We start from the raw sequence: 27,744 nt of genomic DNA on the forward strand, positions 1-27,744 counted from the left end.
CTCATATAAAAGATGCTGAAATAGTACCATAAAACTACTCTATCATCAGAAAAGACAGGGTACAAAAAAGGGTGAGGGAGTAGCTCTACTCTACTCATCCTCCCTCTCCATTACTCCTTATAACAAACCCATTCCTCAATTCTCCAATGCAGAATTAGTTCTAGCTCTATTTTCTTTAAATAAACACAAACACATTTGCATAGCGTCACTTTACATCCCCCCTGGAGACAAAATCTCTGTACTTGAGGATATCCTATCCTGGCTTTCTACCAATATCAGTAATGAAACTATTATCATGGGAGACATTCACCTACACACCACCTAAACATCAACCTTTATAAGTACTCTCAGCTCAGCAACCTCCCTACTAGGCCCTCTAAAGACTTCTCCAGTGGAAGTACCCTAGACTGGATCTTAGTCTCTCACCCTCACAACTACAGTGATAGTGGAACTCTTCCTAATTCCCTCAGTGACCACCTTTACATTTTCACCAGACGTCTTCCATAGCCATTACAAGTAACCCATAATTACATCAGCACTCTCTACCTAAAAAACTTCAACCCAATAGCCTTCTCAGACTCCCTAAAATCAATAAACTAGAACCCCCTAAAAACTCTACCCCTAGATAATGCTGTTGAACACTTCAATACAACTTTCCTAAAACTGCTGGATAGTTTTGCCTGCATAGAAACCAAAAGAATAAGAAACAAAACCACCCCCTGGCCAACAAAAAACACAAAAACTGCTATGCGACTCAGAGACAAAACATGAGCACGTTACCAAAGAAACAAAACTCCCACCACCCTTAATGAATTCAAAATACTTCGCAATAGAGTTAAAAAGCTTATCACAATTGATAAACATTATTATTTCTCCTTACTCCAAAATAACCACAAAATCAATCCACAAAAATTCTGGAAAGGTATCACTACCCTCCTAAAACCTGGCTCTACAGAAAACCCAAGCCCAGACCCAAATGCACAAGATATAGATCTGGCTACCTAATTCAACTCATTTTTATAGACTCTATTTCCAAACTAACCTCATTCTTCTCTAATAACACCTCATCCCCTACTTCTGCATCTTCCCTATCATCACCCCCTTCATCTCCAGCCTCCCAACTCCCACCATTCTCCCTAAAACCTATTCCTACTTCTACCATAAGAAAGCTCCTTCAAAAGCTAAAACCATGCTCCAATGCCCCTGATAACATTCCATCATCCTTCCCCCAGCATAGCTGCCGAAGCCATTGCCTTCCCCATCAGCATCCTAATCAATTGCTGTACCCAAGAAGGTCTTGTACCAAAACTCTGGAAAAGGGCTTCCATCATTCCCCTGCACAAAGGCGGTAATAATAACAATATTACTAACTTTCGTCCCATCACCATCCTCTCTCCTATATCAAAACTTCTAGAGAAATGTATCCATCTTCAACTCCTTCCCCATCTCTTAGATAATAACTTACTAACTTCCACACAACACAGATTCAGACCAGGTCACAGCACCATGACTGCCCTCCTTTCCTTCCTGGAAACTAAATAAAGACAGAGATTCTGGCTCCATTGTATCTACCCTCTTTCTTGACCTCTCTAAGGCCTTTGATACTATCTCTCACAACCTTCTCCTAACTAAACTATCTAACCTAAACCTATCCCCTTCCTCTCTCAATTGGTTCACCAGCTATTTCTCTAACAGACAACAAGCTGCCAAGTGGAAAAAAGCCATCTCCTCTTTCCTTAACACACCCACTGATGTCCCCCAAGGTTCCATCTTGGGTCCTCTCCTTTTCAATATATTCATAAATGATTTCTTCCACTCAATTCCCCATGCTAAACTTATTCAATATGCAGATGATTCTACAATTATCTGTGCAGCCAGATCCATCCCCACTCTTTTAAAACTAACTCAAGATGCCTTCTCTACCACAGAACAGTGGATGAAGGACAATCATCTAGCACTCAATGCGTCAAAAACCAACTTATGGTATTTACCCCCTCAAAAACCAAAACCTTTGATAGTAGACTATTCTCCATCACTAGCCAGAATAATACACCTCTCGAACTAGTATCTGAAACCAAACTACTAGGAGTCCAAATTGATGACCAGCTTAAATTCAAAAGCCTCCTACTACTAAACATTAAAAAAACACCAAAAACTCGGCATGCTCTACCATAATAATCAATTCCTCACTACATCTACAAAGATCACTCTCGCTACTACATTTCTCATCCCCTCTCTCCTTTATGGTGCCCCTCTCCTAACAAACCTACATTCATCTCTCAAAACTAAACTGTCCTCCTGTTATAATAAAATTACCAAATTTGCCACCGGCCACAAATCATCTACCCATCACTGTGCATCTCTGCACAAACTCAATTGGCTAGAGCTTCCTCACTATCTCTCATATACTCAGCTCACTTTTTCTCACAAACTAATTTTTCACCCTTCCCTCTGTCCCTCTCTCAACTCTACCTTTAAAATGCACATGCCACAAAGACTCCTAAGATCTAATAACCAAAACCTAATAGAGCTGTACAAACCCCTTCACTCTCCAGGACAAATCCTCCTATCCTATGCCCTGGCAAGCATATGGAACTCACTTCCTCCCGCTATCCGTATCACCACCAACCTCCCTGCCTTTAAAAAATCACTGCACTCACATTTAACATCCTCATGGGAATGCTCCTGCTCCCACCCCTCATAGCATATTCCCCACCTCCTACAAACAACTATATAATATATTACTAGACATCAAATTAAGCCAACTGTAACATCTTATCATTTGACAAATCCTACAATTCCACTCAAGAAACTCTATATATATATATATATATATATATATATATATATATATATATATATATATATATATATATACAACAGCAATGCTTGCTCTTATACAAAACTTAACCTAAGAATCTTTATTTCATCTGCTCATATCTTAATTTCCTACAAAATGAAACCCATAAATTATCATTGTAACTGCTTAACCTTTGTTTTGTTTTTTCTGTAACCCACAAATGACTGAAATTTTAAACTGCTGTAATCTTTTTGTTACCACTGTTTAAAGATTTGTCTCTAATCTACAAATGATTGAAATTGTAAACTAATGTAATCTTTTTGTAATCTTTGTTTTGGAACTTTTCTCCCCAGGACTCCATTGAAAATGGGTTCTTTTTGGCCCAATGGACTATCCTGGTAAACCAACTGCAAATAAATAAATAAATAAAATATATATATATTTATAGAACAATAGGACATATGTTCCAACAAATTTTTTGAGATTAGACATACCCATTGAGGTGTGGAATTGCATTGTTTATGCACATATAGTAGGGTGTAAAAAGATACCTCCATTAACATCTTATATGTACTTATAGTTTACACTACATTCCTATTGACTGCAGGTGTATATCCCCTACATGTATTATTACACTAGGCAACATGCATTAAGTTGTGTAATGGGTTTGGCTAGTTCATTATATACCTGACCTATATCTGACATACTAACTGTCCAGGATGCAGATGTTACTGCTACATATTTATATATTTATTTATATTTATAGATCTACATATCTGGATGTGTTCATGTGACATTTTCAGTTATATTTCTACAGCCCCCTACATTTCTAGTAGCATACTCACATTTCTGGGGAACACATTACCAAGCTACTTGTGTGCCAGATTTACCTATGCATGCCAGCCATTAACCAACTGTTGAGGACTGTATATATGCTTCACAGCCACTGGCACTCCCTTCATCCACTTTATATGGGACTGCCCAACTGTGGGTTGACAGTGCTTAATACAACAGTACTATTTATATAATGCAAGAGTACAACAACATTTCAAAGTAAGTGGCACGGACACACTCCAGGTATTATACCTTTAGTAATTACATTACACACTTTTCTAGAGGCTCTCTCATTTATTTGATATTACAGTGCATGCAGAAGACTTATTCAAGACATATTATACCTTTATTAATGGGTTACAACACTCTTTTTCAGGCTCGCTCACTTATTTTATATAACAGTACATGCAGAGATATTATTCAAGACTTATTTTACCTTTATTAATGGGTTACAACACTCTTTTTTCAGGCTCTCTCACTTATTTTATATAACAGTACATGCAGAGAAATTATTCGGGGCATTTTATGCCATTATTATAGGTCTACAACACTTTTTTCAGGCTCTCTCACTTATTTTATATAACAATACATGCAGAATAATTACTAACCTGCCTGGTGGCACAGCCTTAGCAGCCTATCTGCATAGGCTTGCTGATTCACAGCATGAACACCTGCAGCTGTGAAGTAAATGAAGGGATATTGAGACATACCTGTCCATTATATAGACTACAATAGCTATTCTTACATACTCCATTCCATGGATACCTACTCAGTAGTGGGGCATTGTCATTTCTACGGGCCTCCTGTATCCACTGGTTCAGTTGGTCCTGCGTCCGTCTCTTCAGGTCTGCATGGTGGTGTCTGACCTGCTCACCAGTCCGAGGGACGCCTGTGGCACTGGTGAGATCATGTGCTAGACGGTTCCATGCCTCCGCTTTGTACTCTGTGCCCTGGAACTGACCCTGCAGGAGTCTTGCATCATGATGATGGACAAGGAGCCAAACCATCAGTTTTGACTCCTCAATGCCCCACCGTTGCGCTTGAAAACAAGAACCCTCTCCAGCACCAGCCATTCTGTCTGCAGATGGGAGCTACAACCAGTTATGGTGATTATTCCTGTCTATGGGGCTTAAATATGGCTCATTTCTTGCACTTATTTGTGATTGGCTGGTTTTGAAAATTCTCAGCTGAGTGCATACCTGCTTAGCACTGAGTAAACTTTCATTAATATGTATATGTATGTTGACAGTGCATGAACAGCAAAAGCTGTCATGGCTTAGTGGTTCTGTACTTTAATTATGATGCACAGTATCCCGAGTTCGAAGGCTGTGATTGTTTTTTATTTTACTACTGGCCTGACCAGCTAGGAGGTGTGGCTATGTTTAGCCAACTTTGCTCTACTTTGCCCAACATTGCTCTACGTTGCTCTATGTTGCCCGACGTTGCCCAACGTTGCGCTAGTTGGCGCAGTGCGCAGCTCCGCGCAAACATGCTTTGTATGCGCTGGTTGGTGCGTTGCGCAGCTACACGCAAAGCCATTGCGCTAGTTAAAGCAGTGCTTAGCTATGGGCAATTATTCTTAAATATGCTTAATACTGGTAAATGTTGCTTAGCAGTGCTTCCCATTGCTTAACATAGGTTACTTATGCATTCATTAGTATGCATGACCATTTCACCTTCTTATATATATTTAAAATATTGTTCACTACTACATAGGCCATTTAAATGCATTTTAATAGAATTTAAAAGGTAAATGTCAGGAATTATTTTTTTGCACAGATTTCCTAATGAAAATGGAAAGGGGAGTGGTAGGACTCGAACTGGGAATGCCTCCTCTTTGTGTGAAGGCTCTACCACTACGCTATAGCAATTTGGCTTAATTTGCATATTTGTAGTTTATTATCCTCTTCGATGTCTACACTGCTTACTGTAGCTAAGCAATGGGCACACCCGTGCACACACACGCAAATACGGGCAGCTATTTCGGGAATAATAACAAAGAAACTTTTTAACTTTTATTTCATTTGTACAGGTATTTTGAATGTGGGGGAGTGTAGTGTTGGGGGTATACACATTTGAGTGGACACGCTCATATCTGCTGACATTTGCAGATTTAGGCACTTGCAGGGGCGTGGATATTTGGACTGCTCGGCAGTCTGACGTGCCTCCTGCACTCCTAAATGCTCCGTGTTAGCCTGGGAGTTGAGTCAGCATGCCCTCATGCATATGCATGATGCGCTGACATCTAGCTCTTAGACGGCAGTCTCCGAGTAGGACTTTGTTCATCCTACACGGAGGATTACTGAATCCCCCCGTGGTAATTTTACTATCCTTCCTGCATTGCCGTGGTTCACAACTGTATTGATATTTTACCTCTGTCAAGTGCAGGTAAAGCAATGTTAACTGTTGTTTATAGAATATTTATTTATATTGTCATAAATGTCATGTTTTTCTAAATAACTTGACAACCAAGTAGCACAGACAGAACTGCTTACCCTCCAATCCATTGGCTCTCAGCTGGATGAATGCAATAGTGCTGACAGTATGTGTGTAACCTGAGTGGTTATTGCGATAATGTACACTGTTTGCAAAATAATACAAACTTAATAGTTATTATGTTTACTGCAACTTATAAAATCCAGTTTAAGACCTAGAACCTAAAGAATATTACCATTGCAAATACAGTTTGTGCTGAATAGAGTTTTATTTACACTTCTTTAGTAACTCTATAGTTCCAGACATATGAACATTTGTTTGAAATCTGAGGACATAATTTGATTCTATCAAAAAGCTTAAGCTCTGCTAATTGGAAGTTAGAGTGTAACCCTCCAGAGTTCCATCTGAGGGAATTTGTTATCAAGGAATATAATAAAATAAGAAAGTCATAGCTAAATTCCAGAAGAGCAACTGATATAATGATAGGAGCGCTCTAATTAAACTAAACAGGAAACTAAAAGGATTAATTAAGTCCAGCAAGGCCATTTACTAGGTCAAGGTAGACGCATAGTCTAAAGACAACCAAAAGGCCTTCTGCAGCTATGTCTGAAACCTCAAAGGCAGCAGACATCAGTGTGCTGAGCTGCTGGTCAGTGGTGTCACTTTCAATGAGCACAGTGACACAGCAAATCTGCTGGCTAACAAATTCAACTCAAAGTTCACCGCCAACTCTCCCCCTACCTTTCCATGTGAAATACATACTAGCATAACCACCCTGACTATTAGGGAGCAGGTTCTGGTGGACCTTGCTAATGCCAAAAACATAGCCTCAGTGGGCCCTGACAGTATCCTGGGATGCCTTCTAAATAGTTTGAAACATGGCATAAAAGGGGCACTTGAGTCACTTTTCAACTACAGCCTCAAAACTATCTTTTTACCATGAGACTGGAGGACTGCAATGTTTATCCCACTTCACAAGTTTGGATCATCAACTGACCCTAAAAACTATAGACCTAGTAGTCTGACTAGTCCAATATACAAAACCATGGAGTGAAGTATCATGGAAATGATAAACAAAGGTATAGGCAACCTTAACACATAGGACACAATGCAATTTGGCCTTGTCATACCTGCTAAACCTGGGAGACTTCTTTGAGAAGGTCACCAAGGCAACAGATGAGGGCAAAATGGTGCTTCCTACCTACCTGGACCTGGCTGAGGTGTTCAAAACAATACACCATAAGGTCTTTGGTGGTCATTATCATAGTATACACTTATGAACCTATGAATCTAAAGCACCCTATATGAAAGTAACAAGTGGCTAAATGTCTAACCTTTTCAGACAGTACATAGCATGGTGTCTACTGTGTAGGAGTGAAATAACATTGTTTTTTTTGTAATGGCTTATTTCCTTCTCTTACATCTATCTAAGAACATTTAACAGTTGATCCCATAGTTGTCCAAGGTCTGTGCTCCAGTCCTGATCCTCATTTTCCTTTCATTGACCCTCCATATGGCATGACAAAATGTAGAAGTGACATTAAGCCATCATCTGTGGCTTTCAGCAGATAAAGTGCCTTCACCTTTAATCCAGTTCCCCGGAAAGTAATGTAGCATGCGCTGATGCCATACATGCTTAACGAGTATATACATATTGTGTATGCTCAATAGCAAAGACATCTTTGCTGCATCATTCTGAGAAGGTAGGTGTTCAGGCATGGGAACACTCAGTCTTTGTCAAGGAAGTATGAAGTCCCAGCAATAAAACTGAACACATAACTACCCCTTGGAGAGAATGAGCAGGCAACTGGTTACATCAACACGCTTGTTCTGCTCTCTGTCTAGTCAGTGCCAGGCTGCTACTTAAACTCAGGTTAGAAACAAAACATGTGAATGGCCCTGACATTGTACAACAAGAACAATGTCATGAAACTTCAAATAAACAAACAAACAAATAAATAAATAAATAAATAAATAAATAAATACATAATTACTGCATAGTCTTCCTGAAATGACTTGATCAACAAGCAACTTAATGCAAGGCTTGTGAGATCACGCATTGTTCATTTCAAATACAGCTGACTAATCAGTTTACCTTGGCATGTCCCTCCCTGGACATGCTCAGTGGAAGGAGAAGAACTTTGTGGAATAAAAACGTAGTACAATTGACATCATTTTTTTTTTTTTTGCTGCAGAAGGAAATAGTCAGTGATAATTCAAAGATGCTTGCAGCTGCTATGGCAGTTGGCTGGTAGGCCAGCACAAACGTTTAAAATTTTACTTCACTTATGGCATATTATAATAAGTATGCTACATCAAATAAGTTATAGCTGTGATATTTACAAATGCTAGCACACATCACAGCAATACTACAATGAATTACTATGCACATTTCTGTGCTTAATACAGATAAATTATTCCCTGAGATGATCTAATTCTAAACAAAGATGTTGAGTTTTAGCTGCACCTGCATATGGATGTCTGCATGCAACATTTCTGTATTTTGACAATATTAGTCATTAGGGATACTAAATTCCATTCAGGAGTGCATTAGGCTCATATGTGTTAGTCTCTCACACACACACACACACACACACACACACACACACACACACACACACACACAAAACTTTATTTTTTAAAATGAAGAAATTAATTTTGTCATGCCTATTTATTATGTAGCATTTTTAAATGGTGATGTTTCATATATAGCACTAATTGCTATGGCTGAATAATGGTAATTGATCTATTTCAATAGAAAATAGGGATTTTTTTTTCACAGAGATGGCCTATTGAAATGTCTGTGATATTTTACAAATGCTTGTAACAGTTTGTCCTGTATCATAAAATTCAGTGTTTAAATGCCTAATTAAGCTTCTGAAATACAGATGCACTGATACAGTCTATGCAGCTCCCTGATGTGTTTCTATTGCAATGACTGTGGTAGGAGAATAAACTGCACAGATGTAGCCATCCGTCTCTGTCTCTGAAGTTAATTATGTCCTATGCATCTTTACTTTCACACTGATAAATGTGTTCATTTCCTGGTGCAATTTGTCATAATCCTTGTCCAGCATGCCAACAGCAATAATATGACCCTTTAGCAGCTGCTACAACTCAGTACATTCTTACAAGAAAGTGATAAATGGTTTATCTTCTTTAAAGAGTATCTGAATGTAGTTAAGATTACCTCCTACTACTGCAATATTCAACTTCTTACTAATGCCAAATACCATTGGTAGTTATCAACAATTTTTAGCAGTTGGTGATGACAGGCACGTGCATAATGACTCTCTCTGAATTGGCTGAAATATGCCCACATTCATGCAGTGATGCCCACTCTTCCGCATTATCTAAATATATGTTTCTCCTGGAAGACAGCTGAGCACATTTATACAACTGCTGCATGAGAAATAGCAAAACAGCATTGCTATTTGTAAAATGGCAACAGGACCCCACTTACCCTCACCCTTGACACTTGAATGAGTCAAACATCAGAACGACAGTTTATTTTATTAATCCTCACATTTCTGTATATTATATAGTTCTGGACATTTGGCACTTCAATTCACTAAAATTATTTGCATAACACTTTAATTCATTACCTTGGTTAACTACAATGATTAACATAACATGAAGACATGAAGACTCTAGAATTAGACTTTGTAGATGATATCTGAGAGGATGAACATGGCAGATCTTTTAGTGTTTTAAATCATAGTATTATAAATTATTCTGTCTAGAAGTTTGTGCAATTTAACATTTAACTTAAATCATGCAATTCTTTATTTAGCAGATGAAGAACGTGTGCAAGAAACTGGAAGAGAAGTGCTCTGAATGAAGTGTAGTTAATGCCACTGATAGATGTATATGGGTCTACTTTAGTAGACCAAAATACCACTTACCTGAAATTCAGATAACTGAGACGAAAAGGCCAACAGCATGATAACATCAATGTCCCAGAATACTGACTCACCACTCCAGGCAATTAAATGCTTGGCCATCCTGTCGAACATTGCCCCTTACCCTGTGGTAGTGCAATCTTGGAGTTGGTATATTTAGTTGGGGAGTGTGAGGGTGAAGGTTCCCAAATTGTTGGGTTTGCTTTCATTCAGTTTCATTTGTTTTTAAGGATGGCCAAGCGTTTACTTACCTGGAGTGATAAGTTGGTGTTCCGGGACATCAGTGTTCTCCTGCTGTCAGCCTTTTTGTCTCGGTTATCTGAATTTCGGTTAAGTGGTATTTCAGTCTGCTGAAGTAGACCCATGTATATATAGTAAAGCATTCTGTGGTGGGTCTCACCAAACAGAAGAATACATGACCCAATAATGTGTAAACAGTGACATAAATAATGTTCAAAGCAATATTGTAAAAAAATCCATTTAAATAAAGTAATTTTTCTTTAAACGATGTAAGGGATTTTGTTAGTGTCTGCCTTTTGCTTTTAGAACATAAAATACTAGTTGTTTTCACAAGAGCCAGTTTATTTAATAAAATCTTGAACATACTATAGAAAGTGGCTTGAGAGAAGCTCTGTCAAAGAGAGCATTTGCCCTTTGCAAAAGGTAACTGAATGTCCAGAGAAGTGGTTATGGGAGACGGAATCAAACACAGTTAACATCTTGAAGAAGAAGCTGGACATTGTTCCTGCCAGAGGAGTCCAAAGAGGTCTTCCAACAGAGATTATTTCCCATCAGTATAACACCAAATTAAACGTATTTGCTGTGCATTTATTCAACCTACAAGACTCTATTGTAGCTTGGAAGAACCCAAGTCTATATTTACCAGGGTCTGTTGTTGAGCCACCCTTATGCAATGTCATTAAAATGGCTGTTTTCCATGCTTCAGATAAGTAACCATTGGAGAGGCTTAGATTAAACAGGTTATGTAGGGTAAAAAGATAGGCTATATTTAGTACTGATAATCAGGCAACCTCACATGTTACCTGGCCCCATGTATGAGGTGTTCTTAATAGTTTCATAGGTGTGTACTTTAGTGACCACAAGGGCATGTTTAAGCCTTTTGAGAAGGCTAGCAAATCTTGTACCATAGTATTTAAGGAGGTAGATGCGTCTGTGCAATCTGTGGAATACTGACAACTGTGAGTAGAATAAAATTTGCACTAAATTCATCAGCCATTATATTAGCTATTTCCTTTGGTTCAGAATGGACAGCTTTATTGTGAACTAGATCTGAACACTGTTGGTAGTTAGTTCTTAACTTCCTGGCATAGCTAACAAAAGACCTGTATTTTTTTTTTGTGCTTATTTTAAGTTCATGTTCAGTTTTGAGGTTCCTAATGGTTCCCTTATTCTCTTCACTAGTTTAAGTGTTTTCTTAAGGTAGGTAGAATGAGAGTTCGTATAAGCATTACATCATTTCATTCTATTGTTATGTAATGTATATATATATATATATATATATATATATATATATATATATATATATATATACAGGTATCCCACCACAGTGGTTTGTTTTTAGCTGTTTATAGCTATGGATATTTCATGGACCCTATTCAACAAAGACATGTGCTAGGATGTTTGAATACTACCTCCTCGCAGAACATGAGTAACCATCATCTGTTGCTGATTATTGCTTCCTATTCTCACTGGCTGGTTAATTTACTACTTGTTTTTCTGTGTTGTGCACCATTATGCAGGGTGAGGAGCAGATCCAAGCATGTTACGTACTCTGCTCTACCACTTACTGTTCTGTTGGTGGCCAGCTTAATATTTCAAGTGACATAGAGTTTTAACCAGGACCAGGAAGGGCAATCAAGTTCTTGTGTGCTTACCAGCCTTCCCCACATCCTCATGGCAGAAAAAAGTACAATTTTATAAACCAATAGCACAGGTCAAAGGGCTCTCTAATGTAACTAGAAGCATTTGAAAAGTATACTAAGTATAATCCATAGTATAACCAAAGTAGACATGGGCAGGATTTCAAGATCTTAGCTACAGTCTCATCTCCCTGCCTCTATCTCTGGCTTCCAAGTAATATATATTTTCCCCTTGACACTGCCTAGTGCCACTGAACTGGAAGTGAGTGTGTGTATGTGTGTGTGTGTGTGTGTGTGTGTGTGTGTGTGTGTGTGTGTGTGTGTGTGTGTGTGTGTGTGTGTGTGTGCAACTACATTTTGTATAAATGTACATGTGCTTATACCCTCAACAACAGGCACAAATATGACTCTGTCACTGTACATGTGGGTGTGAATGACCAGAGACATACCTCCTTGGACTGCATGAAAAGAGACATGGAGGAGCTCTTGGATTATGTAGCCCAGGCAGATATGACATAGCCCTGAACAGCATCCTACCATCACCCAGAATGATACCACAGTACAAGCAGAAAATTATTGATTTCAACAAATGGCTAAGTTTCTGGTGCCTTTCTAAGGAGATCCAGTATCTGTCTTACTAGGATGACATGATTGGCAGACCTTGATGCTTTGCCAGAGATGGCCTGCATCTGTTACCCCTGGGCTTCCGGATACTGGCCAAGGCTCTTGCCACCCTTATAGTGCCTTTTTTAGGCAGTGTTCCAAAGACCAGATTACCACCATAACAGCTACCAACAAATGCAATCTGAGAGTCATGTTGCTCAATGCTAGAAGTCTAAATATCAAAATGCACTCGCTCAAAGCACTCCTTAAAATGGACAACATCGACATTTGTGCTGTAACAGAGACCTGGTTCAAGGCAGCAAAAAGCACCCCTGCACTAGCAAGCTATAACTCATTCCACACCTTTTGACCCCAGAACTTGGACCGAAGCTCCAAAGGCGGTGGTGTTTCCATATTCATAAAGGATGTACACACCTCCAGAATGGTAGCCCAACATAACACATCTGAGATAATTCAGGTGCAGCTAACACTGGGTAAGACAGAGATTCAGGTCATAGCCTGCTATAGGTCCCCAACCATGTCCCAAGACTCACAGTCCATGTTCCTAAGCACCCTGGAGAATATTAGGGTCCAACCTAACACTCTCATACTGGGTGACTTCAACCACCCCTCCATTAACTGGGAAAACTACTCATGTACCAATACACTTGCCCAATGCTTTCTGGAATTCATTAATTCCAGTGCTCTGGACCAGCTCTTTCTTACCCCCACTAGAGGTAGTAACATCCTTGACCTGGTTATTACTAATATGGGTGACCATTGCTCTATACCAATAGTCAACTCCTCCATGGTTAGATTCAACCACAAACTAATCACCTTGGAAATCCACATCCCTCCCCCCACCCCCACAAAGATAACCACCATGAAAAACTTCTCCAAAGCTAACTTTGGGCTCCTAAAAACAGAGGTGGCAAACTTCACACCACCCATGCAAATGGATAATAGTTGCATGACTGCCGAATCATACACCAATACACTGCATGAACATGTACACAAATGCATGGATCTCACCATACCCAATAGAACCAAGATATTCTCCTCAAAAAAAGGAAGCCAATCTGGTGGTCCCCTGCCATAAACAAACGCTACAACAGAAGGAAGAAACTGATGCGGAATAAGGTGAAGTCCCAAGACTAGAAAAACTCCCTTATCAGCCTCAACAAAAGGTTGAGATCCCCTCATCAAATCCTCTAAAGCTAGCTATGAAAACAGAATTGCAGCAGATAGTAAAGACAACCACAAGGCCTTCTATAGTCATGTAAAAAATCTCCACGGCACTACCCAGATTTTCTCTGAGCTATTGCACAATGGTACCTCCTATACCAAGCCAAAAGATATTGCCATCATACTGGCCAACAGATTCAGTGCTAACTTTACCCGTCCCAAAGGACCAATCACAATACCAGTAGATTGCCATGCACCCAGTATTACTGCTGCACAGGTTAAAACAGCACTGTCCAAGGCCAAGAATACAGCTTGTAAGGGACCTGACAATATCCTTGGCTGTGTTCTACATGAACTACAGAGTGAACTGGCACCTCACCTGTATGCCCTGTTTAATCACAGCCTCACCTCAGGCTTTGTCCCCACCGAATGGCTCACTGCTACAGTCATTCCTCTTCAGAAAGGAGGAGCAAGTACAGACCTTGGGAATTATCGGCCCATTAGCCTGATGAGTCTGATATGCAAAGCTATGAAACGCATCATCATGGACCTAATAAAAAAGGATATAAGGAATCTTCAAACCCTGGATCCTACACAGTTTGGTTTTGTGAAGGGTAGATCATGCCTGCTCAACTTGTTCAATTCAGTCACCAGAGCTGTGGATGAAGGCAAGGTGGCTCATACAGCCTACCTTGATCTGGCCAATACCATTCCCCACTCAGGAATCATAGAAAAACACACTAAGCTAGGCATCAACCCCTATATCACTAGGTGGGTTGCAAACTGGCTCACAGATAGAACCCACAGTGTGAAAGTAGCTGACTCCAAGTCAGATGGCTGACCAATCACGAGTGTAGTCCCACAAGGTTCAGTCCTGGGTTCTCTCCTGTTTGGTATCTACTTCTCTGAAGTCCAGACCAACACAAAGGGACTCTGGCTGACAAAGTTTGCAGATGATTGCAAGTTGGGAGCTATTATTAACTCCCCAACTGATGTTGACATCCTACAGAAAGGCCTCAATGAGACCAATGACTGGTGTCAGAACCATGGCCTTAAGCTCAATGCCATAAAAATGTGTCGTCATTCCCCTTGGGAAATTCCTGGTTCTCTTGAATTACCACATTGATGGTAGTCCACTGAACACAGAAGGTGTTATAAGAGATCTGGGAACACAGGTTGACAGCAACCTCTCATTTGACCACCACATTGCCACTGTGTCAGAAAGTCCTTGTATGTGGCACATCTCATTACTAAGGGTTTTGCATCCAGGAAGAAAGTAGTCATTGTCTCCCTCTACTCTTCCGTCATTAGGTCAATCATTGAGTAGAATCCCCCATTTGGCATGTACCTCACTGGACACCTGCAACAACTGGAGAGGCCACAAAAGTACCTCACAAAGAGGATGTTAGGCTTTAAACACTTGTCCTATATGGACAGACTCAAAGAACTCCAGCTATTCTCTGTCTCATATCACCTACTTAGAGGCGATCTCTGCTTGACATATAAAAGAGGCACTAGGAACTAAGGTTGGGTGGCATGATGACAGGGTAATCTTATGGGCTAGGCTTGTAAAGGTTCCAGGGCCATTAGCTTAGTACACACCTATGAACCTATAATTGTTCACTTGCATGTGTATGTGATGTGTGACATTGCTTTGTGTGAGAATACATGTATGTTTCGGGTATATATGCATGTGAGTATGATGTGCAGCTACATTTTGTATGAGTGTACATGTGTGTGTTTGTGTGTGTATATATATATATATATATATATATATATATATATATATATATATATATATGTATGTGTTGATGTATCTGCACCTGTGTGGGATATGAAACTATATTTTGTGTATGTACATATGCTGTGTGAATGCATGTGCAAGCATGTGTCTGTGTGTGTCTGTGTGCTAGGCAACTACATTTTGTGCGAGGTTACATGTGTATGTAGTATTTGTGTGTGTGTGTGTGTGTGTGTGTGTGTGTGTGTGTGTGTGTGTGTGTGTGTGTGTGTTGAAGGCTGGCTATGATATTAGTCAAGATTCTGCTTCATATATAGCTAATTAGCTTTTGTCATAGTTTGGCCTATAATTCTGGCAAGATTCAGTTTGAAATGTTGCTTGTTGTCTTGGTCATAATGATGACAACAGGATCCTACCATTGTTTCCTATTAATAAACAGGAAGAAATATTAGCTTTAGTAGAGGATATATTTCTTCTAAAAAGGAGTGTTACAAGTGTTGTTGCCTTTTTACATAGAGTAGTTGTCAAGGTGACACAGTGGCTTCACTTGAAAAAGTGGTTCAGTCCACATTTCCCATTCACATAATAGCTCTCTCCACTTGCCCATCACCTGTATGCAGCGCTGCTTGCTGCTTGCTGATGGTCTGATGAGTATCCTCCCAAGAAAATAAAAAACAGCTAAACTAATTAAACTTAAAGTTCTTAACCCAGCAATCAATGATCAGTCCTTGTCCACTATGGCTGCATGACAAATGATAAACATGAGTGTTTGACAATCAAAATTAAGAATACTAATGTATAGAAACTTGCAAAACAGAGAAAATCAAAGTTCACTTTCAAAGTAGTAATACATTTTTTGCAAGGATTAAAGCCCTCCTGCATCCCCATTTCAAGTGGCTGTCCCCCCACACCCTGCTGAATATCTATGTATACCACATCTGAGATTTCTACCACAGAGTAAGGAGAATTTTGTAGGTTACATCAGCTTCAGTATTTGCATAATGTAAACAGAGTTGCACATTAATGTTGACACTTTTGAGAGTGTCAAACACAAGTGCCTCAATCTTCAGATATGCTCTCATCCACAAGTCTTTTAAAAGCGTCAGCATTCCTCCTGCTGTCATAATCTTTTCAGCTCTTGAAAGTAGTCCTGCCAATTGAACTTTACCTTTTTGACTGGTCACCATGAAATAATGCTGTTAATTTTGACGTGGTTATAAGCTTCTTCAGCTGCATTTTCTCAGCTGTAGAATGCCCATTTTTCATTAAAGCCACAAAGAGACTAAAATGACCACCAAAATGGATCAGACTGTCTCTGCTTGATTTAATAGGAATTAAAACAAACATCTTCGAGGTAATAAAAGTTTATAATAGTCACTGACACATGGAATTGTATTATATGCTAAGTCTACAAAACGTTTTACATCTGTGTCTATTGAAATTTAAAACGTAAATATGTTATACCTTTTGCTTTAAAAGATATTTTCTCTTAAGCCTCTACACTGCATTTTGGTAAAAATCTGAGAATGGTCCAACTGGATCAGCAGTATACCCTGATTAATAAAGAATGAATGAATGAATAAATAAATGCATACAAGAAGGCAATCAGGATGCAAATACAGTCAACAAGAGACAGTTTTGGGAAGAAATCAAACATCTTAAGGGCAGGAAGATTACTGTGGTCACTTTCAGATAGTTAATGGAGTGTCTATCTTTCTAACAGACTAGTAGACCTGTAAAGTGAATGTTTTAGCTTCTGTTGTATCAATTTAAAAGTAATCTACTGTGTGATGCCCCCACTCTGGGCCAGTAATCAAGGATTCTGAATCCTCATCACTGACACTGGACAGGGATGTTCACTTGGAATACAAATGGATATATTCAGCATTTTCAGATACAGACCTCACTGCATCAAGCACAATTTCCCTTAAGAGCACACAGGGAACACACTCAGCCCAGGGTCTGGATTTCTCTCTCTGTCTCTACCAGGGTCCCCAGTAAGGGTACCCACTGGCACAGCTGTATAGTTAGGTCCTCAGCCGAATGTCCAAGCCAAATCCTCCAAAACCCTTTCTGTGAAACCAGTGCTTCACATCCCTGCTCCAAGTAGCTAACACACACATTTAATTTTTACACACACACACACACACACACACACACACACACACACACACACACACACACACACACACACACACACCTGGGAAAGGCTGGCACAGATTTAACTGCTGTGCCTCCTTCTGTCCCTGAGTGAAATTAATATTAATACAAATGGTAACATTGACCAAACAGCCAGGCTTCAGGAATAGCCACAGTTTCACATAAGTACTCTCAAAGGCTAAAATATTCTCAAAAAAGGACCAGCCACAATGAAAGGCATACATATTTTTAACAACAAATAATAAAAGAAAATGAAGATACAAAATAACTATTTACTTTAAACACCAGAGTTTTAACAACAGGAAATATTAAAATAACACATATGAATAGATTCACACTGATAGAGAAAAGCAGTACTTAACTAATCTCACTATATTTTCCTGACTACTCTAAAGAGTTACTATTCCCCGGTTCACTTACTAGAGCAAGGGAAGATGAAGTAGGTGAGGGATCCTTCTATGTCAGGTTCCAAGAAAAAGACTGCTGCTGAGACTTCTGTCTCACCTAATATTAAAATATTATTTCTGTAAAGAATGACATCACATACATCTGGTCATCTGACTTCTGGCTGCAACCCACCACTGCTAGAAGCTGTCAGGATTTTTCACACAGGTGTCAATAATACACACACATAGAGAGCCTTGCTAAGATCTGCTGCAGCTCCTAGAAGTCATAAAACCATAAAACACCTCCACTGTTCCTACAGGATTTAATAAACCTTACTTCTCACAGACATTGCATCTCTGGCTTCATTCAAAATTGTGAGATGACATCCTTATGGCCTAGGCCCAGTAATTTAATTTTCTTATTATTTCTCAAAGTCACGAAGATTAAGATTACCCTTTTGTCTTCCAGTATCTTCTGTTACAATATATACATTTAAACAGGTACAATTTTGCATGTACATTTCTTTGCTGACCAGCAGGGCACAATGTTGATACATTTTTAACACAAGCAGCTTTACAAATACACTTTTCAATGCAAGCATCTGTACAAATCAGTTTGATATACAGATGACATATAATTATTTACAAAATTCTGGTTAGGTGTGCTGGCATCCACTGCCCTTCTTCTCTTGGTATAGCTGGCAGTGCCTCCTATCATTGCATACTGGCTTCAACTTTACAAAATAATGAAGGATGAAGACCTGATACTCCATTCAGTAACTGACTAGCAAATTTCCCACAAAATGTCCTTTCTTTATATTTCAAAAAGTGATTTTTTTTTACCTCAGATTCCTAATAAATGGCACCAAGGCCAAGATTACATTAACTAGGATGTGGTGTCATTTTAGTATATGTTTAGTATATGATACTGCTCATGCTAACCCCCAAATTGTTCAAAGATGTATTCTGTTTGTTCCTAAATATATCCAGCACTCTTTCTGTGAATAATTATCTTTGCTTAATCAAGCAGTGAGATGAATCACTTACTTACAAGCTACTCATCAAAGGCACTTTCCCAAATGTAGGATGCAGGCCTGATGCCACTGCTAAGAGCCTTTAGGGGAGCAGCCTGCTAGCACATGGTTGAAATTCATAATATAAGCACTAGGACTGGAGACCAGAGCCTTCCATAGTTGGGAACTTTTGCCATGGTACACAAGACCCTTAACCTTAAGCAGAAGTCTTAGCTGGTCAACTTCTACTGAATATACCCTACCAATCCACCTACCCAGTTATTAAATGGCAATGAATGAATAAATAAAGGAGTGTAAAGACCATTCAAAGAGACAAATACATGTTCTTACTTCAAATGACCAGTTATGTTTTCTTGGATTGTTTTGTTTTTCCTCTGAAATTTCATTAATCAGTCAAAGGGAAGTACTTCATTCTCTTACCCTGCTGACAAAGGCTTCTAACTAAAATGTGGCCCAGTCTGTTTCCTCTGTATTTGCTATTGTCCATGATATTTTTGTTAAGGCATATCTATGCATTCCATTGACTGGATGAGTTTATGACTGGTAATGATTTGCTGCACAGTAGTTTATAGAATTTGGACTTCTTTTATGCATTATGGCTAGATACTGATGCAGGTATTTGTTTATATTCTGTATTTCTATGGCTATGCTGTAACTAAAAGCTCCATCTGGATTAGCCTGCCTACCAGTCTAAAAATAATAATGAATAACACAAAATTCATTGTTTGTCTGTGTTTCCTACATGCTTGCTGATCATACATATTGACTGCTGTTACCTACAAGCTTACTGGAAGATATCTGTCAGCACAATGACAAAAACGTGAATATACCGTAAGAGGAAGTTCAATGGATTAAGATAGATCCAGACAGCTATGTGTCATGCTAAGGATCAAAATGGCTGCAAGCAACAACAACAACAGGGTGACCACCCTATGACTAGTTGCTATGGGGCTGTACAGAATACGGACAAAAATGTTATATCGTTGTTGTATAAATAATATATTAGGATATGTCTAGGATATCTGATTCTTAGGTATCAGTAATTTTTGACTCCTATAACACTGCTTTGTGTTCTTTAAACTTTATTTGAACAATTTTTGTTCTTCTGTAGAAATTGCTTTGTCACCACATTTCAGTGCTGTACATGTCTTGTGGCTGGACTTCAAATGGTCCGGCTCAGCAGCCTAGTATTAACCTATGAGTCTACGTGTTTAGTATGAGTAAATCCCAGCTTTTTACTAACCTGAATTAATCTAAGAACTGCAGAGAATCACACTACCCTGCTGCTTTATTGTAGTTGTTGCATTGTGTAATATTCTACTATGTTGTGTTTCCCCTCAGCCATAGCCAAGTTGCTTTGGATCTTGAAGAAGGATAAGAATGTAAGAGATTATAGCAATGCTACAACACAAACACATGGCATAAGATATAGCAAAGAATAAAAACACACACATGACATTAATGCCATCTTGATACCATACAAATTTTTTTATATATAGAAAAAGTTAAGAGAAAAGTAACAGTCAGTGGAAAATTACTTAACCTGTACTAGTTATACTTAAAAAGCACTGTATTATAGGGGTACTAAACAGGCCATTTGTTAAAAGAAATTTGGACATTTAATAATGGCTAAGATTCAGGAGTGCTGCTTTTATGTTATATATGTGGTTGTTATACAGTGAATAACTTTCAGTTAGATGGATTACATTGCACTGGCTCATGTCATGATGGCAGTACCATTCACCAAAGACATATTTACTGAGTACAGTTTTGCTGCAACTAGAAAGACTGACAGAATAGCACCTGATAAAGTCAACAGATATTTAAAAAAAAAGGTTTTCTAGACAAGTCAAAGGCTTTTTCTCCATGTCTCCCTAAGGGGTCCACTTTTATCCCTCAGCTTAATTATACTAACTTTGAATCATCACATCTTGAGGAAAGAATAATGTCTTTGATATAAGCAACACATTTTTGAGTAGACATTTGCAAGTAATATGGTTTTGTTCTGTCTTGCTATGACAAATAGCAAAGGCGCACTGTTTTTTGAGTATATATCATATTGGCAACAGGAAAATTTCCCCCTAACACCTCAAAACAAATATTCTTTAAGGAAACTTTAACTCTTTTGAAAAAATACCATTTACACACTTTGTCTGCAAAAGGCACACTGTTTTATTCACTCCCAGATCCTATCACTGATGCACTACACTGGCAATCTCTTGTGAGGTTACCTAACAATCCAAAATTACAGCATAGTAAAAATAACCACAACAGGATATTAGTGCTGGATGCAGACCTCCTCTATCTTCCTTATGTAACATTTCATTCAAAACTTTGATTTTTCCTTCGCACACTGGCACGGAATCAGGTATGATGGGATCAGGTGCATAAAGAGTTACTGGGCACAGACAAATTGACTGTCCACTGATGACTGTCCTAATGCATACCAAGTGCCAAGGAGCTTTGTTAGAATCAGAAAGCCCATAATGTGAAGCAGGCAGGATAACTGTAAATAGCAGCATCAAAAAATATATTAAAGACCGATTAAAGCAGTTATGGTTTTGTTGTGTGAGAGAAATGTAACTTATTTTAACTCATCTGGAAACCTTATTAATATGTATGCATTATTTGGAAGCATTATAAATATTTACTAGTCCTGCTGATGAGTCAATTCAACTGCGGAACTAAAAAGAAAAAGACAAAAAAATACATACCCAGCCATTTTCCTGTATTTTCCTGCTGTACAAAAGTACAAAGATTATAGCTGCAATGAACCATGCTACCATTTTCTAAAAAGGTGTCACCTGGTTGCTACATTGTCCTTGCCATCTATCTTTGGTCTTGAATATGCAAACCATAAATGTGCAATGCATGCATGAGTATTTGTGCCAAGAAGAATATAGAGCCAGGCATGGCCATAACATGACATGGCATGATTTTTATAACGTAAGCCTTCATTTATGCTGCCAGACATAAAGTGGAAGGCACTGTGACAGGCATGCTGGGGAGGAGGCATACTGTATTCATTACTTGGCTACTCAGCTATCACTAAGGAAGGACCTTTTATGCAATGTTGTACCATATTGATGGAAAATAGGTATTGATTAGGATGATTAGGAACTGCTTAAGGAAGATGGTAAAAAGCAGTTACTATAGATAACTCGTATGAAGATCTATCTGACAATCTAGTCAATTTTATTTATTTATTTATTTATTGTGGAAGTTTACATTTGGAAATTATTACTGAAAAATGATAATAAAAACAGGAGCACTAAAATAACATCTTTTTTGAAGGAAAAACAGAATGACGTACTTGTAGATTATCAATTTCCTTTATTGACAGAACATCAGACTGTGTTCCTACTTATAATCCTATATTTTTTTTATCTTTGAACAGAATGTTTCAACAGAAGGAGAGACACAGCTCAGGGAATTGCATAAGCAGATGTTTCAGAATGTCAGTGCTGATGAGAGGCAGACACTTAAACAATTAGTAACTTGTAACAGTACAACAATTAATCAAGCTGTCAGGGTAGAGCTACTGTCTTTCAAGATGCTGATGGTTATTTATGAGAACTAAATAACCAGATTTGAATTTTGTCTTTTTACCAACATGCAAAATGCAGCACAACTGCTGAATTTAAAAGGCAGTTCAGTGATTTATTTATTTAAGCTCAAGCAAATGAAAGTTATTGCAAACACTCCCCCGGATTTACGAAAGCTTGCAAGGAGTGCAAGAAGAGTGAAGGAGCTCACGCTGGCAATATGTCTGCTGTGCGATCCAGGAACAGCCGGCAGGGGTGTGCACGAGAGCTGCTAAAGCTACTCTTGCACGGACAGCATCATGGTATGCAAATTACGTCATTTGCTGGTGAAAGCCATGCAAATGAGGAAAATTTGCGATCCAGGAAACACTAACCTATCTGTGGAAGATTAGTGTTAGCTGCAGAAATGTACTCCGTTGGTAACAGAGTACATTTCTGCAAATAGCTAAACGGAGCTATGACAGCTCCAAATAAAGGATGCATACAGTTGTGGAAGCATGGCAATGGCCAAATATAAGGTCATTGGCATTTTAAAATGTTTAAAAATATAACAATTTAACTCCCCCCTCCGATCTCCAATGTTTAAGCATAGCGCAGCACCACACAAAATGTGGCGCTTATAAAGACAAGAAAATAATTAAAAAAAAGCCAAAAATAGGCATTTTCACTAAAAAGCTTATTCTGCCATGCAGGTGAATTGCAGGCTGAAGACAATATGGCCACTGACTAGTGGTTGCTAAGGGGGGGAAGCTCAGTGTGAGAGATGTAACCATGCATTACTAGGCAATCCTATGCAAATGAGGATAAGGATAGTGAATCCCAATTTTCCCCAGCATGTGAGGCATGTCCCAGGAGTGTAAGAGTAGGTGCAGGTGAGTAGAAGAGTAGAATATAGGTGACATCATGAGGGGGAGTGTCAGACTGGCTGTAAGCTAATTGGAGCACAGTAGCTTGTGTTTGCCCTGAGTTGCTCAGGAATGCAAGAGTCGTGCCTACAATTGTCCTATTTGAAAACCTCAAACCTAAGGTACACACTGTTAAAAGATAGCGTGTGTGCTTGTGTGTGCGTGTGTTTGTGCTTGTTTGAGCGGCGCTGCCCCGGGCAGAAACAGAAAGGCAAAAGGAAGGAAAAGAAGTAGTAGGAAGTTAACCAAGGAAAACTAGCAGAGCTGCCAGGTGAAATATATCAGAATCAGACAATTACACAGGCAGCAGACTAGCCCAGCCCAACCCAGCACCTTAAACTCTGCAAACACCATCTCCCCCTGTTTTTTTCTCAAGAACTCTGCAACACTGCAGTATACAAAGAGGGAAAGCTTAAAAAGCTTAAGTCAGACAAAATGTTAGGTGCTGCTCTTGCTATCATAAACCAGCATGTGCAAGGTGCTGAGGGTGGTGATGTTGTGAATGCTGCTGAGCAACCCACAGTGAGGAGATGGAGAAGAGTGTATAGATCCAGGGTAACCTACTAAGGGCTACATGAACTGGAGATAGTGGAGCGCTATAGGGTGGACAGAGACCTCTTACAGCAAATTGTTGAGCTGTGCCGGCCACGCCTCACACACAGAACCAACAGAGGAGAACCCATCCCAGTGGATACCAAGGTATGTGTTGGCCTAAGTATACTAGCTACAGGTACCTTCCAAAGTCCAACTAGTGATATGATGGGGAATTCACAGGCATCAGCATCCAGGGTACTCCACCAGTTCCTGGATGCCATGTCAGCACATGTCGGTGACCATGTATATTTCCCCAGTTCCCGTGAGGCATTGGCCAGCAATATGTGTCTTTTCCACTAAATAGCAGAATACCCTGAGGTAGTGGGTGCAATAGACTGCACGCACATACGCATCAACGCACCACCCTGTGAGCGGGGTAGGGTCTACATCAACCGCAAGGGCTTCCACTCCATCAACTGCCAGGTCGTGTGTGATGCCCAGGGCATAATAATGAATGTGTATGCTGGCTGCCCTGGAAGCTATCATGATTCCCACATCTGGCATCTGACTCAGCTGTACCAGAAATTTGCCAGTGGGGACATCCCTGATGATGATACACTGGAGCTGTGGCTGATGACACCCATCAGAAATGCACACACACCTGAACAAGAACACCATAATGAGGCACATGCACAAACAAGAAACATAATTAAGCATGTGTTTGGGATGCTCAAGTCACGGTTCCAGTGCCTGGACACATCTGGTGGAGCCTTGCAGTACTCACTAACTACATGTACCCAAATTGTTATGGTATGTGCCATGCTGCATAATATGATCCTGCAGAAACAGCTGCAGCAGGAACAGCATGGGGCAGGGCCAAACAGCCTCCCACCATTGCCAAGGCCTGCACAGGCACAGCGTGACTCGGAGGAGGAACAACCTGAGCCTGCCCCAGTAGGCAGAATGAGGCATGCCCAGTATGCCCTGGCCTTGGCAAAGAGGCAATGCATAGCACATACACTGATGCAATAGGAACCCTGGAAATGACACCTCTCTCTGACTCACACATACAGTAAAAGGGATGCCTAACTTGACACTACCTGTTTTCAAACATGTATAGAGAGTGTACTATGTGCATCCGACATAGGCAGCCCTGCAGCACCACCTGAGGCATGAGTGCCCTATTTTAAGCAATATAAAGCACTACTAAGCACATTTTACCAATACTGAGCATATGTAAATACAATTGCACATAGCTGCACACCGCGCTAACCAGTGCAATGTCGAGCAAAGTTGGGCAACGTTGGGCAACGTTGGGCAACATCGGCAAAGTCTGGTAAACATGCTCACACCTGCTTTACTGTTCCTTAACCAGTCAGGTCTGCCCAGCAGGAAAATAAAAAGCAGTGACAGGGTTCAAACTCAGGATACTGTGCACTACAGTCACAATATTGAACCACTAAGCCATGACAGCATTTTGCTAGCACAGACACAACTTAAGTCACTCACACATACTAGTTAGGGGGGGGGGGGGTCACATACCTAACAGTCACAGCCAGCAGGACAATTTTAGACAAACGCAAACCCAAACAAATGCTGTATCATGCCCTCTGAAGAGGCATATGGGAAACCTCCCCCCAGGCCTGTGCAGACAGATAATAGCAGGCCAGGCAGTGTGATGTGGGTTGGGTAGGCTATGAAGTCACAAACTAATATGCATGTAATTAGAAGCTAAGGCCTGTAGTACAATGGTATGCCTCAAGCCAGTACGATAGGCAACAGTACAGACTGAAATGGAGTACCTGACATAGCAGTGCAGGCCTAGCAAATGTGTATAAGTGTCAGGTGTACCCCTCATCCTATGTACACCCACAGTAACAATCAGGTGTGCCCCCCTGGGTAGAAATGTACAAATAATAGCTGTCCTCCCTGTATGTAGAAATGTTGATTAGTCTATGCAAATTGACTCATGGAAGCCCTGCAGGCACAGCGTGCTTCCTGTCGATGTACAACACAAAGGTGAGCCCCGAAGTAAAAAACAACTTGATTTTTCACACACATATAGTATATATGCCCATAGTGGGCATGCACACACACTTGAACAAATTTAGCAAATTTCAGTCAGCAACATAATGAAATGTCATACTGGGCATGCTCACACACTTTGTCTGAGTACAGCAGTGGGCCACACATATCTGGCAGTTGCAGTTCTTACTCCAGACACATGTCACTATTCACCACTCCTGCCTTGCGCACACAGTGATATGAAAACATACCCATATAATATATTGGACCACTGTCATAATCAATGTATGTAATACTTAAGTTGTTCAAAGAAAGTTAAAATACAAAGAAGATCAATAAATCTCCGATCAGTATCATCAAGAAACAATGAGCACTCCTAACATTATCCAAGCCAAGCTCTGCCAAAAATATTGCCAAAGATTCCATAGAGAACCATGAAGCTTTCTTTAGCTATGTCATAAATATCAATGTAAACTCATATATGTTCTGAGTTAGTGCAAAGTGTAAACGAATACATGTGCACGACTGAGATTGCCAACATCTTGTCAGACAGGTTCGTACATATTTACCCCCCTCTCACTGATGAAAGGGCCCATTACCATACCTGGAGATTGTGAAAACCCAAAAATCACATATACAATGGTTAAACAGCTCTATCCAAAACTAGAAAACACAGCGTCTATGGGATGACTTGGTGTCCCTGGCTGTGTCATATGTGAACTCCAAAACAAACAAACCCTGCACCTGAACAGTCTGTTGAGACTCACCCTCTGTACAGGATATGAAACTGTTGAATGGGTTACAACAATGTTTGGCACACTCCACAAGTGTTGGTGCACAACAGACCATGGCAATTATTGTCTTATAAGCCTAATAAGCCTGATCTGCAAGGCCATGGAGTCCGTCATTATGGAACTCATAAACAGAGCTATTGGAAGCCTACAAACACCCAACCATACTCATTTTGGTTTGGTCAGGCACAGATCATGGTCCCAAAACCTGCTAGACAGTTTGCAAGGCGGTTACCCAGGACATACATCAATGAAATGAGATCCACACGGCCTACATAGACCTTGAAAAGCCCTTTTCCAACATCCCACACACATTTCGTATCCACAAAATCAACAACCTGTGCATAAACACGTATGTCATCTGATGGATTGCCAACTGGGGCACAGATAGATCCCACAAGGTAAGAATTGTGGTCTCTCTGTTGGACTGTAAGCTGGTAACCACTGCTGTCTCCCATGGCTTAGTCCTGGGACCCCTCCTGGCTGGTGAATACTATTCAGAAGTACAGTCAAACACATGAGGGCTATGGTTATCAACGTTTGTGGATGACTGCAAAAAGGTTGTCATAATCGATGTTTAGGACAACAGAGACATCGTTAAAAAGGGTCTCAGTCAGACAGATGTGGTGTCAAAATTATGGCCTCGAGCTACAGTCATACAAATACCACATAGGTGCCAACAACCTAAATATGGAGGTAATAATAAGGGACCTATGGACACATGTGGATAGTCATCTCTACTTTCAGAAACACATTCACAAAGTGGTTAGAAAATCATGCTATGTGTTTCCACAAATTGCCAAAGTCTTTGCATGTAGGTCAAAGGAGGTTCCCTCTACTCATCAGTCATCAGACCCATCAGAGAATACCATGACACACTTGTGATGAATCTGATGAGGCACCTTCAGCAGCTGGAAATACCACTAAAGTACCTCAACAAGAGGATTACTGGCCTCAAACAGTTGCCCTATGCAACAAGACTG

Source organism: Protopterus annectens, chromosome 2.part1, assembly GCF_019279795.1.
Source record: "Protopterus annectens isolate FY-2018-M chromosome 2.part1, PAN1.0, whole genome shotgun sequence".
NCBI lineage: Eukaryota > Metazoa > Chordata > Ceratodontiformes > Protopteridae > Protopterus > Protopterus annectens.